This window comes from Arachis ipaensis, chromosome B5, assembly GCF_059453495.1.
Source record: "Arachis ipaensis isolate K30076 ecotype BB chromosome B5, ASM5945349v1, whole genome shotgun sequence".
Taxonomy (NCBI): domain Eukaryota; kingdom Viridiplantae; phylum Streptophyta; class Magnoliopsida; order Fabales; family Fabaceae; genus Arachis; species Arachis ipaensis.
In genome coordinates, this window is record NC_142440.1 from 28,269,121 (window position 1) to 28,280,079 (window position 10,959).

The window sequence follows — 10,959 nt, forward strand, 5'->3', positions numbered from 1 at the left end:
TTGAATAATTTAAACATACATAAAAAATAACTAATAAATATTTAAAAGGTATAAAAAAAATTAGAATAAAATTTGATTTTTAGATTTTTTTTTTTAAATTTGATCATTCACATTAAATTAAAAAGATTTTTTTTAATAATACTTACAAAAAATTGCATCAAAGTCTGATTTTTTTTTTCATATAGTATAAATATTTATATGAGGTTAACTAATCAACTTATTATTTTTTTTTCATGAAACAAAATCAAGGAAATGCTATTTTGCGATTAAGTCCACGTGGTTTTATTCCATTAATGATTAAATCGTTGTATGTATATATATAAGAGTTTCATGTCCTTACAACATAAATCTTGGCATGGGATATAATTTTATTAATGCTTCAATGATTAATTATAAATCGTGGTTTGTGACTTTGTTTTATGCGTAAAAAGCGAACCTGTAATTCAACAACGATTTACTCTTTTATTTAAGCATAAATTGTTGTTTTTCTTCGAGTTTTATATATTTTTATTGAAACCTCTAGATGACAACGAGTAATATAAAATATTTGAGGATAAAAATGTTGTCCTTTTATAGAATAATCTAGTACGTAGTTTCTTATTTCAGTTAGTTTATGTTTAAGTAAATTACCCATATGTTAATGTAGTTGTTAATCAAGTTGTTGATCGATCAAGAAAACATGGATATATTATTTAATTAGGAAAATACTATTCGTACAATATTAATCAGCCTTTAATCAGATTTAAATAATATTTAATTATTTTTTTAGTGTAACATATTCCTATTTTATAGATACATATCTATAATTAGATTTTAATTTAAATTTAAATTTTAAAATCCACCCACTTCATTGATAGTTACTATGACTTTGCTTTACTTTCGTAACTTCACGTAACAGATACAGTTTTTTAAATTCCTTATTCTACGGGACATTCACACGCATTAGTAAATCCCAAACCAAAAAGGATGCTGCCAGCTGAATTCTCCATCTTGTCTTTATTCGTGAAGACTATTACCACCTTCCAGCTGAAGTACTCTCTTATTTTGCAGTGGTGAAAGGTATCATTATTTTTCACACATGTATTTATGTAATTTGTTGAGAAATATCATATTCAATATTTTTAATTATATTTTAATTTAAACATAAAAACACTCTGCTAATTTAATTGGAACAAAGTTGATCTTATTTAATTTTATTAATAAAGTTGTTACAAATAAAGTACTTTTCACGTAAGTAATTTGAACAAAGAAGCAAAAAAAAAATCTGGAGTTTAAGAGAGAAGATGTAGTTGATATGGTCATAAAAATTTTGTTGTTATTTATCAATTATAATACATATGATAGTATGATATTTTATTCAAAATATTTTTAAAACACATCCAAAATCAGGCTAACTTTAAATATTTAAATTTAAACGTTAATAATACAATTAATCTTTTAATTTTTTATTCGATCAAATGAATATAATATTTATTATTTAAATTATTAGTTGAATTTTTTTCGATACTTATTAGTTTTCAAAATTATTATAATCAACAATTAATTTAAAATTGTGTTGTTATTTTTCGATTATAACACATCTGATAGATTTTTACGATTTTAGATGTGTTTTAAAATATTTTGTATATAATATCATACTATTAGATGTGTTATCATTGAAAAGTAACGAAAAAATCCAACCAATAATTTAAATAATAAATATTAGATGCATTTTATCGAATCAAAAATCAAAAGATTAATTGTATTATGTACATTTTTATTTAAAAACTAGAATTTAACGATTTTGAAAACGTTTATATCTAAAAACTAGATTTTTATCATTTTAGATGTGTTTTAAGAATATTTTGTATATAATATCATACTATTAGATGTGTTATAATTGAAAAATAAAAACACAATTTTTTATGACTATATCAGCTACATCTTCTCTTGTAAACTCTAGATTACTTTTTACTTTTTACTTTTTTACTCAAACTAATTAAGTACACGTCCTGAATCGTAATAATCCACGCTAATTACTTGTACAAGTTTTTATCTTTATTCTCATCTCAACAAATAGATGTATTTCTTTTAATTTCAGTGTAACCAGCCCATGCAACCAACCCAGCAAGCTAATTGACTATGAAAGCTATGCAACAAAAATAACATCTTTCGATCATTAACATACTACTAAATAGAACTTAATCATAATTTCCTTGCACCCGTCAGAGTTAATCCATTCTAAAAAATAAAAAACCTTTAGAATTTTAAAAGTTAAATTTTAAATTTTGAGTAATTTAAATTTTAGATGTGTATTTAAATTATAAAATATTATTATATTAAATATATTAAATTTAAAACAGAAATTTAAGATTTAAATTTTAAATGTTAGTTTGATTTAATTTGAATTTTAAATATAAATTTAATTCTTAAAGACACTAAATCTATTTACAATTTTTAGATGTGTTAGTTTTATTTATTTTTTTTTTTGAATCACTGTAAGAAAAGGCTGAAAATTGTACCATATTTAAAGGATACCTAGTTGAACCAATTTAATTAATATAGAATAAAGATTTAAATTAGTTCTCAAAAAATTTTAGTTCTCAAAAGACTTAAAATTAAAAGAGTATGGTTATATATACAAGTCTTTTTGGTATATAAGTCATACAAGTTAACTCTAACTCAACAAAATTTACTTACATAAAGCGCGCGTGAAAATTACTTTGTTCCTCTTTATATCTCGTGTTCCTCCTCCTCCTCCTCCTCCTCCTCCTCCTCCTCCTCCTCCTCCTCCTCCTCCTCCTCTTTTTTCTTCTTCTCCTTTTTCTTTACATTTTTTCTTTTTTTTTTCGCGTGTTTCATCATCATCGTCGTTTTTTCATTACTGTTGTTATTGTTGCATTTTTTCCCTCCTCTTCTTTCTATTGAATTTGCAATATTATGTATTTTTTTTTCTTTGTTTGATTTTTTCCTCCTAAGAAAAATTACGAGAAATAAAAAGATGAAGACAATACAAGAAAAACACCCATTTAAGTACACTTGAAAAGTGTGGCCAAAATTGAAAAAAAAAATTGGACTATGGAGACGCTTTAGTGGGGGATACTTATTTGGCCGTTGCGTATTTTCAAAGGCTACGCTTTTTTGTACCTAAGGCTATACTTTTGGCATTTGGGAATAGGGTGCGTTTTTCAAGTGATCCTGTTCAAGAACAAAGGCTACGCTTTTCAGCTTCCATATTTAGCAGAATAGGCTACACTTATCTTTACTACTGCATCACCGTTAAAACGTAGCCACATTGTACACCATAGCTACTCTATATAAGTGTAGCCTTAAGTCCCTCATCGTTTTATATATATATTAATAATTTTTTGTACAACATAATATTTAGTAATATAATTACATATATAATTCTGTATTTTTAATTAAATGAGTTAAATATTATAAAATAAAAATAAATACATAATAATAATAAATAATTTTTTAAAATAATAAAAATGATCTTTCAACAAAATATATTTCATAAAATTCATTAAAATATATTATCACTAAAATTAATTACTACAACATGAAATATTTTATTAAATTCACAAATTCATAAAAAGAAATCTTCATGGCCTCTTTCATTAATCAATAATCATTGTACAAGTTTGCTTTGTGATGCAAATAAAATGAGATCATACTATGAGAAAAGAAAAAAATAATACTTATAACACTTAAACTATAACAGCCCAGACCACTCGCTAGCATGATATTGTCCGCTTTGGCACATAAGGCCTCACGGTTTTGCCTTTGACAATAGGGATGATAGCCGAAACCCCCTACACCCACTCGTCAAAACGCGTCATGCTAGGGAGAGGTATCCACACCCTTATAAGGCATGCATCGTTCCCCTCCCCAACCGATGTGGGACCTTATAATCCACCCCCTAAGGGAGCCCAACGCCCTCGCTATCACATCGATCCGAGCTCCGGCTCTGATACTATCTGTAACAGCCCAGACCACCCGCTAGCACGATATTGTCCGCTTTGGCACACAAGGCCTCACGGTTTTGTCTTTGACGATAGGGATGATAACCGAAACCCTCCCTCCCACACTCACTCGTCAAAACGCGTCATGCTAGGGAGAGGTATCCACACCCTTATAAGGCATGTTTCATTCCCCTCCACAATCGATGTGGGACCTTACAATCCACCCCCTAAGGGAGCTCAGCGCCCTCGCTGTCACATCGATCCGAGCTCCGGCTCTGATACCATCTATAACAGCCCAGACCACCCGCTAGTATGATATTGTCCGCTTTGCCACACAAGGCCTCACAGTTTTGCCTTTGACGATAGGGATGATAGCCGAAACCCCGCACACTCACTCGTCAAAACGCGTCATGTTAGGGAGAGGTATCCACATCCTTATAAGGCATGCTTTATTCCCCTCCCCAATCGATGTGGGACCTTATATAAACTCTATGGACATTTCATATAAAAAAAGAAAAGAAAAAGTGATACACATTACATAAGAAACTTGGTCCTTACACTAATCCTTGAAAGATGTATTTATCAACATGTCTTGATTCACTTCTCATTCAATATCAACATACAAATCTATTCTTCTTGTTGCATCACTTCTTCTCCTTTCTCTCTAGTCTCCATATCTAATTTAACACAACAAAAGATATTTATTACTCTACCTTTCTGCTTTGTACACTTTTAACTAATTATAAATGGAATAATTTTTTCAAACTGAAACTAACCTGTTTAAAAGGCACTTGTGACAAAATTTGATGGCACAAGATTTTTCATTTTTTACATTCTTACATATAGTAGAAAAGTGTCTCATCTTTTTTTAGCACTATAAACATTGCAAAATTAAGATTAGAAACCAAAAACAAAGTCAACACACAACTCTTTTTCTTACCATAGTAAACATGCAGAAATTTTTCGAAATCATTACCACTCAAGTTAGGGTGGCAAGCTTTCATGCAATACCTTGACAATGAAGATAATAATTAAAATTGTCAGGCCATATGAATGCCTAATAACCTACCTTGACAATGAAGATACTCCAATGCAACCACGACCTCAGTAGCATAAAATCTATGAATATTGAGAACTTAATGTCAGTTAGAGGAAAGTAGGAGCCATGTGCATGTAGGAGCCATGAACAAGTTCTAAAACTTTTTACCTGATAAGTTGAGCAGAAAAATCTTCAACAGGAATAATAACTGCAACACTACCTGATGAGTTGAGCCAGCAACAAATGCTTTCCAGCCATATGCAAACCAAAATCCGTAGAAGTTACTATTCAAAAAACTAATCCAGGTTCAGAAAGACGATACAATTGACAAAACTATTTGTACAGAATTAAGCTATCCAATTCAGTAGCCAATATTATAACTATAGGAACAGAGATCATTAACCTGATCAGTACTTTCTTTTACTCAGTTTCAGTTACAATCTCTCTAGTGCTTAGCAATACAAGGAGTAAGGAAAAGATGGTCATACCGTCATACCATATTTTGTAATATCTACTCATGCATCCATTCCCAAAAGCTACTAAATAAAAAGACAGTAAAACTATATATATAATGGTAAGTTCTGGTAAAAGTATAAAATCTTTCTTCATACATAGTTCTTGAATCTTGACTCTCATTTTTATAGTTCAAGCTACAAGGGCTAACTTCAATATATAGTTTTTCTAGAATGACAAGGGCATTTTGATGACAGGTTCTTTCAGCATCAACCTATCAAATGGGAGAACAAATGAGAAAGAAAACACAAGGCTTTGGATAAAAAAATACATGAAAATAATTTTTTTCAACTGTAAAATAGTGCAAACCAATCTATAAATGACAGCTAACATCATATAAGAAGAACTAATTATATGATGAGAAATTTTACCATTATGAATTTAGATTTTCATAAAGATAAATGAATTAAAACTTGTGAATGCAATCCAAAAAGCAGGAATATCATGTCGATTCTATTAGCATACAGAACTATGAGAATATTCATAGTTTTGTGATAGGTCTTCCATTCATTTTTTGATCCAATCCAATCCAATCAAAAGGCCTTTCTATTTAAAACTAATACATAAGAGGGTTCCAAATGAATGCAAAATTTTTTAAATTGTGTACCTTGTAAGAAGAAACCATGACTCTTTCTTTTTCTTTTTCTCCATTGCTTTATCTTGCTGGAGAACCTAGTACACAAGAAAAATCAACGAGAATATTCTGTAAGTATTCTTATTTAACACGTCAAACTAATATTTAAATTCTTCATTTGGCATACTTGTAGTTATATAATCCTCTTTACAATCAGCAGCGGATTATCACAACCATAACAATCTTACCTCTCATTTCATCTATTATATTATATTACAAATTAGAAAATAATTTATAAAAAAGATACCCAATGTTCGCTATCCATATAAAACACTCAAAGCAAAGAAAACATAACCAAAAAAAGCATCAAAGAGGAATATAGCTTGAAGCTAGAAATTGAAAGCAACCACTATGTTCAAGGAATGCGTATGAACCAAGGCATAAATCAGAATATTTCAGTGTGAAACCTGTTCTTTTCACTAATTTTTCCTTAAGATACTAAACTAATTGAAAACCTAAAATTAGAACCCAAACCCCCCCCCCAAAAATTCACAGAACCAATTGAAAATTGATACATACCTTCTCTATCTCAATTAACTACTATCAAAACTATACACACCTTCGAACGAAAAAGTGAGAGTGAGTTAGAGAATAAGCGAGAAAGGGAGGATATAGAACAGAGAATGCTTACCTGGTGACAGAGGATACGACGATGGTGATGAGCAGCGACAGCAAAGAAGAGATGAGCGGTGACACAATGGCTGGGAGACGGTGCAGCAGCTCAACGGCGAGTTCTAGTCGATGGCAGCGCGGCGACAGAGCACGATGGCAGCGAGACATCCCTTTGAACTCCTCGGTGGCGGTACAGTAGCCCGACGATGGCAGAACGACGATGGCAGAACGACGATGGCAATAAGCCCTAGTGGTGCACGAATCCCACACTTTCGTACAGCTGTATCAGCAAGTGCACTGGGTCGTCCAAGTAATACCTGAGCGAGTCAGGGTCGATTCCACGAGGATTGTTGGTCTGAAGCAACCAATGGTTATCTTACAGGTCTTAGTCAGGCAAAATCAGAAGATTGTTGGATACGGAATTGTGTTAGAATTATTGGAAGCAGTAATAGGAATATAGTTGAGGATTGGAGTTGCTTTGTCTTTTTGAATTAACTCTGGTAGTACTGTCTTCTTTGCTTGTGAGTGATCTCTTCAATGGCAGGCTGTATGTGATTGACGCTAGTTTGAGCAGCCGCCAATACTCCTCCGGATCTGAACCCCAGGGTTAGTGCGGATCCATCTCTGCTTGAGGGTGAAGCTCGTACAGTCCATTCTCCTTAATGATCCTGCTCAAAGCGCCATAGACAAGGTTGAATATTCTGGATCAGAGGAATGCTGCACCTTTGGTTCTAGCCTCTACCACAGAGACCCTAATCTTCCCGTAAATCGGCTGAATGGATGTCTCAAGAAGTCCCCAACGAAGTCGTGGATTAGCCGTCTGAGAGATATATAATCAAGCTGGTGGTTCATCATTGTCCAATGAAAGACGCACTCTGAACCCATGTAGAATGTGATAACCTTATGCCAGTTCAACACATTCCTATTGATGAAGAACGAATATACATCTTAGAATTAATCAAACACCGATCAAAGAAAAAACAGTAATACTTTTATTAATTCATAGGACTCAGCAAGGCTCCTCCTCTCAACCTTGGAGGTTTAGAAACTCATACTGAAAGAAAAATACAATGTAAAACTCCAAATAATGGTAAATGATAGGCATCTCCCCTACGAGAGATGTAAAATAAGTCTTAAATACTAAACAGATGACTAGTAAGTGTAAAACAGTCTATCTAGTGTTAAAATTCACTTCTGGGACCTACTTGGTGAGTGTTTGGGCTGAGATTTGGTGAGATCCATGTACTATGAGGCTCCTAGGGCGTTGAACGCTAGCTAGGGGGTCCTCTATGGGCGTTTGGACACTGGGCTCTACTCTTTGGGCACTGGACGCCTGGAAGGGGGCAAGAAGCTCGTTAGACGCCAGTTTTGGGTCTTCTAATCCGAAGTAAAGTGTAGACTATTATCCATTGCTGAAAAGATATAGAAGTAGGCTTTCCATAGCTATTAAGAATGCTCCATTTAGACTTCTATAGCTCTAGAAAAGCTCTTCCGAGTGCAAGGAGGTCAGATCTGGACAGCATCTATAGTGCTTTCTCTGTCTCTGAATCAGACTTCTGCTCCAGCTCCTCAATTTCAGCCAGAAATTATCTGAAATTGCACAAAAACACAAAAACTCATAGTAGAATCCAAAAATGTGAATTTAACACTAAAACCTAAAAAAATTAATAAAAACTAAACAAAACATACTAAAAACTATATGAAAATGATGCCAAAAAGCGTATAAAATAGCTGCTCATCACAACACCAAACTTAAACTGTTGCTTGTCCCCAAGCAACTAAAAACACAGTAGGATAAAAAAAGAAAATTAAGATACAAATAAATTTCATAGTTTTCAATGAAGCTCAGTTACAATCAAATGAGCGGGACTTAGTAGCTTTTTGCTTCTGAATAGTTTTGGCTTCTCACTATCCATTGAAACTTAGAATGGTTGGCATCTTTAGAAACTTAGAATCCAGATGATATTATTGACTCTCCTAGTTCAGTTCTTTTTTATTCTTGAACACAGCTTTCAGAGTCTTGGCCATGACCCTAAGCACTTTGTTTTCCAGTATTACCACCAGATAAATTCATGCCACAGACACTTTAACTGGGTGAACCTTTTCAGATTGTGATTCAGCTTTGCTAGAATCCCTAGATAGAGGTGTCCAGAGTTCTTAAGCACACTCTTTTTGCTATGGACCACGACTTTAACCGCTCAGTCTCAAACTTTTCACTTGACACCTTCACGCCACAAGCACATGGTTAGGGACAACTTGATTGAGTCACTTAGGCCAGGATTTTATTCCTTTAGGCCCTCCTATCCACTGATGCTCAAAGCATTGGATCCTTTTACCTTTGCCTTTTGGTTTAAAGGGTTATTGGCTTTCTGCTCTTACCTTTTGCTTTAAAGAGCTTTTGACTTTTTCTGCTTGCTTTTTATTTTTCCCCCTTTTTTTTGCCACTTTTTTTTTAATGCAAGCTTTTTCTTTTTCTTTTTGCTGCTTTTTCTTGCTTCAAGAATCAGATTTTTCAGATTACCAATAATACTTTTCCTTTTTTATCATTCTTTCAAGAGCCAACATTCTAAAATTTCAACTTCAAATATGCATTGTTTATTTCATACATTCAGAAAACAAAAGCAATGCCACCATATCAACATAATTAAACTATTCTTATTTTAAATTTGAAATTCATGTTCTCTCAATTCTTTTCAAATAAAATTTTCTTTTAAGCAAGGTGAGAGATATATGGAATATTTTACAACTTTAAAACATCAATGCAAATGATCATGCAACTAGAACAAGAGAACAGACAAAACATAACAGAAAACAGAAAAATAAAATAGGAAAGGAAGTAAAAGAGAACGAATCCACCTTTAATGGTGGCGAATAGTACTCCTCCTTGAGGATCCAATGTGATGCTTGATCTTTTCAATGTCATTCCTTTGCCTTTGTTGTTCTTCCCTCATAGCCTTTTGTTCTTCCCTTATGGCTCTTTGATCTTCTCTTATTTCATTGAGGGTGGTAGAATGCTCTTGATGCTCAACCCTCAATTGCTCTATGTTAGTGTTCAATTCTCCAAGAGAAGTCTGCCATTGATCCCAATAGCTTTGAGAAGGAAAATACATCCCTTGAGACATCTCAAGAATCTCATACTGAGGTGGCTGCATGGGCTCTGGTGCATGCTCTCTAGTTTGCTCCATCATCTTCTTAGTGATGTGCTTATCCTCCCCAACGGAGATATCTTCTTCTATGACAATTCCATTTGAATTACATAGATGACAGATGAGGTGTGGGAATGCCAACCTTGCATTGGTTGAAGGCTTCTCAGATATCTTGTACAGTTCTTGAGGAGCCACCTCATGTACTTGCACCTCACTTCCAATCATGATGCAGTGGATCATGATGGCTCTGTCAACAGTTACTTCTGACCGGTTACTAGTAGGAATAATGGAATGTTGGATGAATTCCAACCATTCTCTAGCTATAGGCTTTAGGTCAACCCTTCTTAGTTGAATGGGCTTGCCTTGGGAATCCCCTTTTCACTGTGATCCTTCGACACAGATGTCTGAGAGCACTTCATCTAATCTCTGATCAAAGTTGACTCTCCTAGTGTAAGGATGAGGATCTCCTTGCATTAGAGGCAAGTAGAACGCTAACCTCACACTTTCTGGGCTGAAATCTAAGATTTTTCCTCGGACCATAGTGATCCAATTCCTTGGATTTGGGTTCACACTAGTGTCATGGTTTTCAGTAACCCATGCATTAGCATAGAATTCTTGCACCATAAGAATCCCAACATCCTGAATGGGATTGGTTAGGACTTCCCAACCTCTTCTCAGGACCTCTCTTCGGATTTCCGGATACTCATCCTTCTTGAGCATGAAATGGACCTCAGGGATCACTTTCTTCTCTGCCACTACTTCATATACGTGATTTTGGTGGGCTATGGTGATGAATCTCTCTATCTTCCAAGATTAAGAGGAGGTGGCTACTGCCTTTTCTTTTCTCTTTCTAGAGGATTCTCCAACCTTGGGTGTCATGAATGGTAATAGAAAGAAAAAAAGCTATGCTTTTCCCATACCAAACTTAAAACTTTGCTCGTCCTCGAGCAAAAATAAAGAGAAGATAAGAATGGAGTAGAAAAAGGATAAAATAGAAGGAGATGGAGGGAGAGAGAGGGCTCGACCTTGTGGTGTTTTGTGGTGTATGAAAGGTGTGTGTATGAAGGG

General features: G+C 33.7%; 1 pseudogene; it reads right to left on the reverse strand.

Annotated features, from left to right (window-relative positions):
- The window catches only part of LOC110271965 (uncharacterized), a 42,428-nt pseudogene extending 32,312 nt beyond the window's left edge, over positions 1-10,116 (reverse strand).
- Positions 10,117-10,959: the final 843 nt, after the last annotated feature.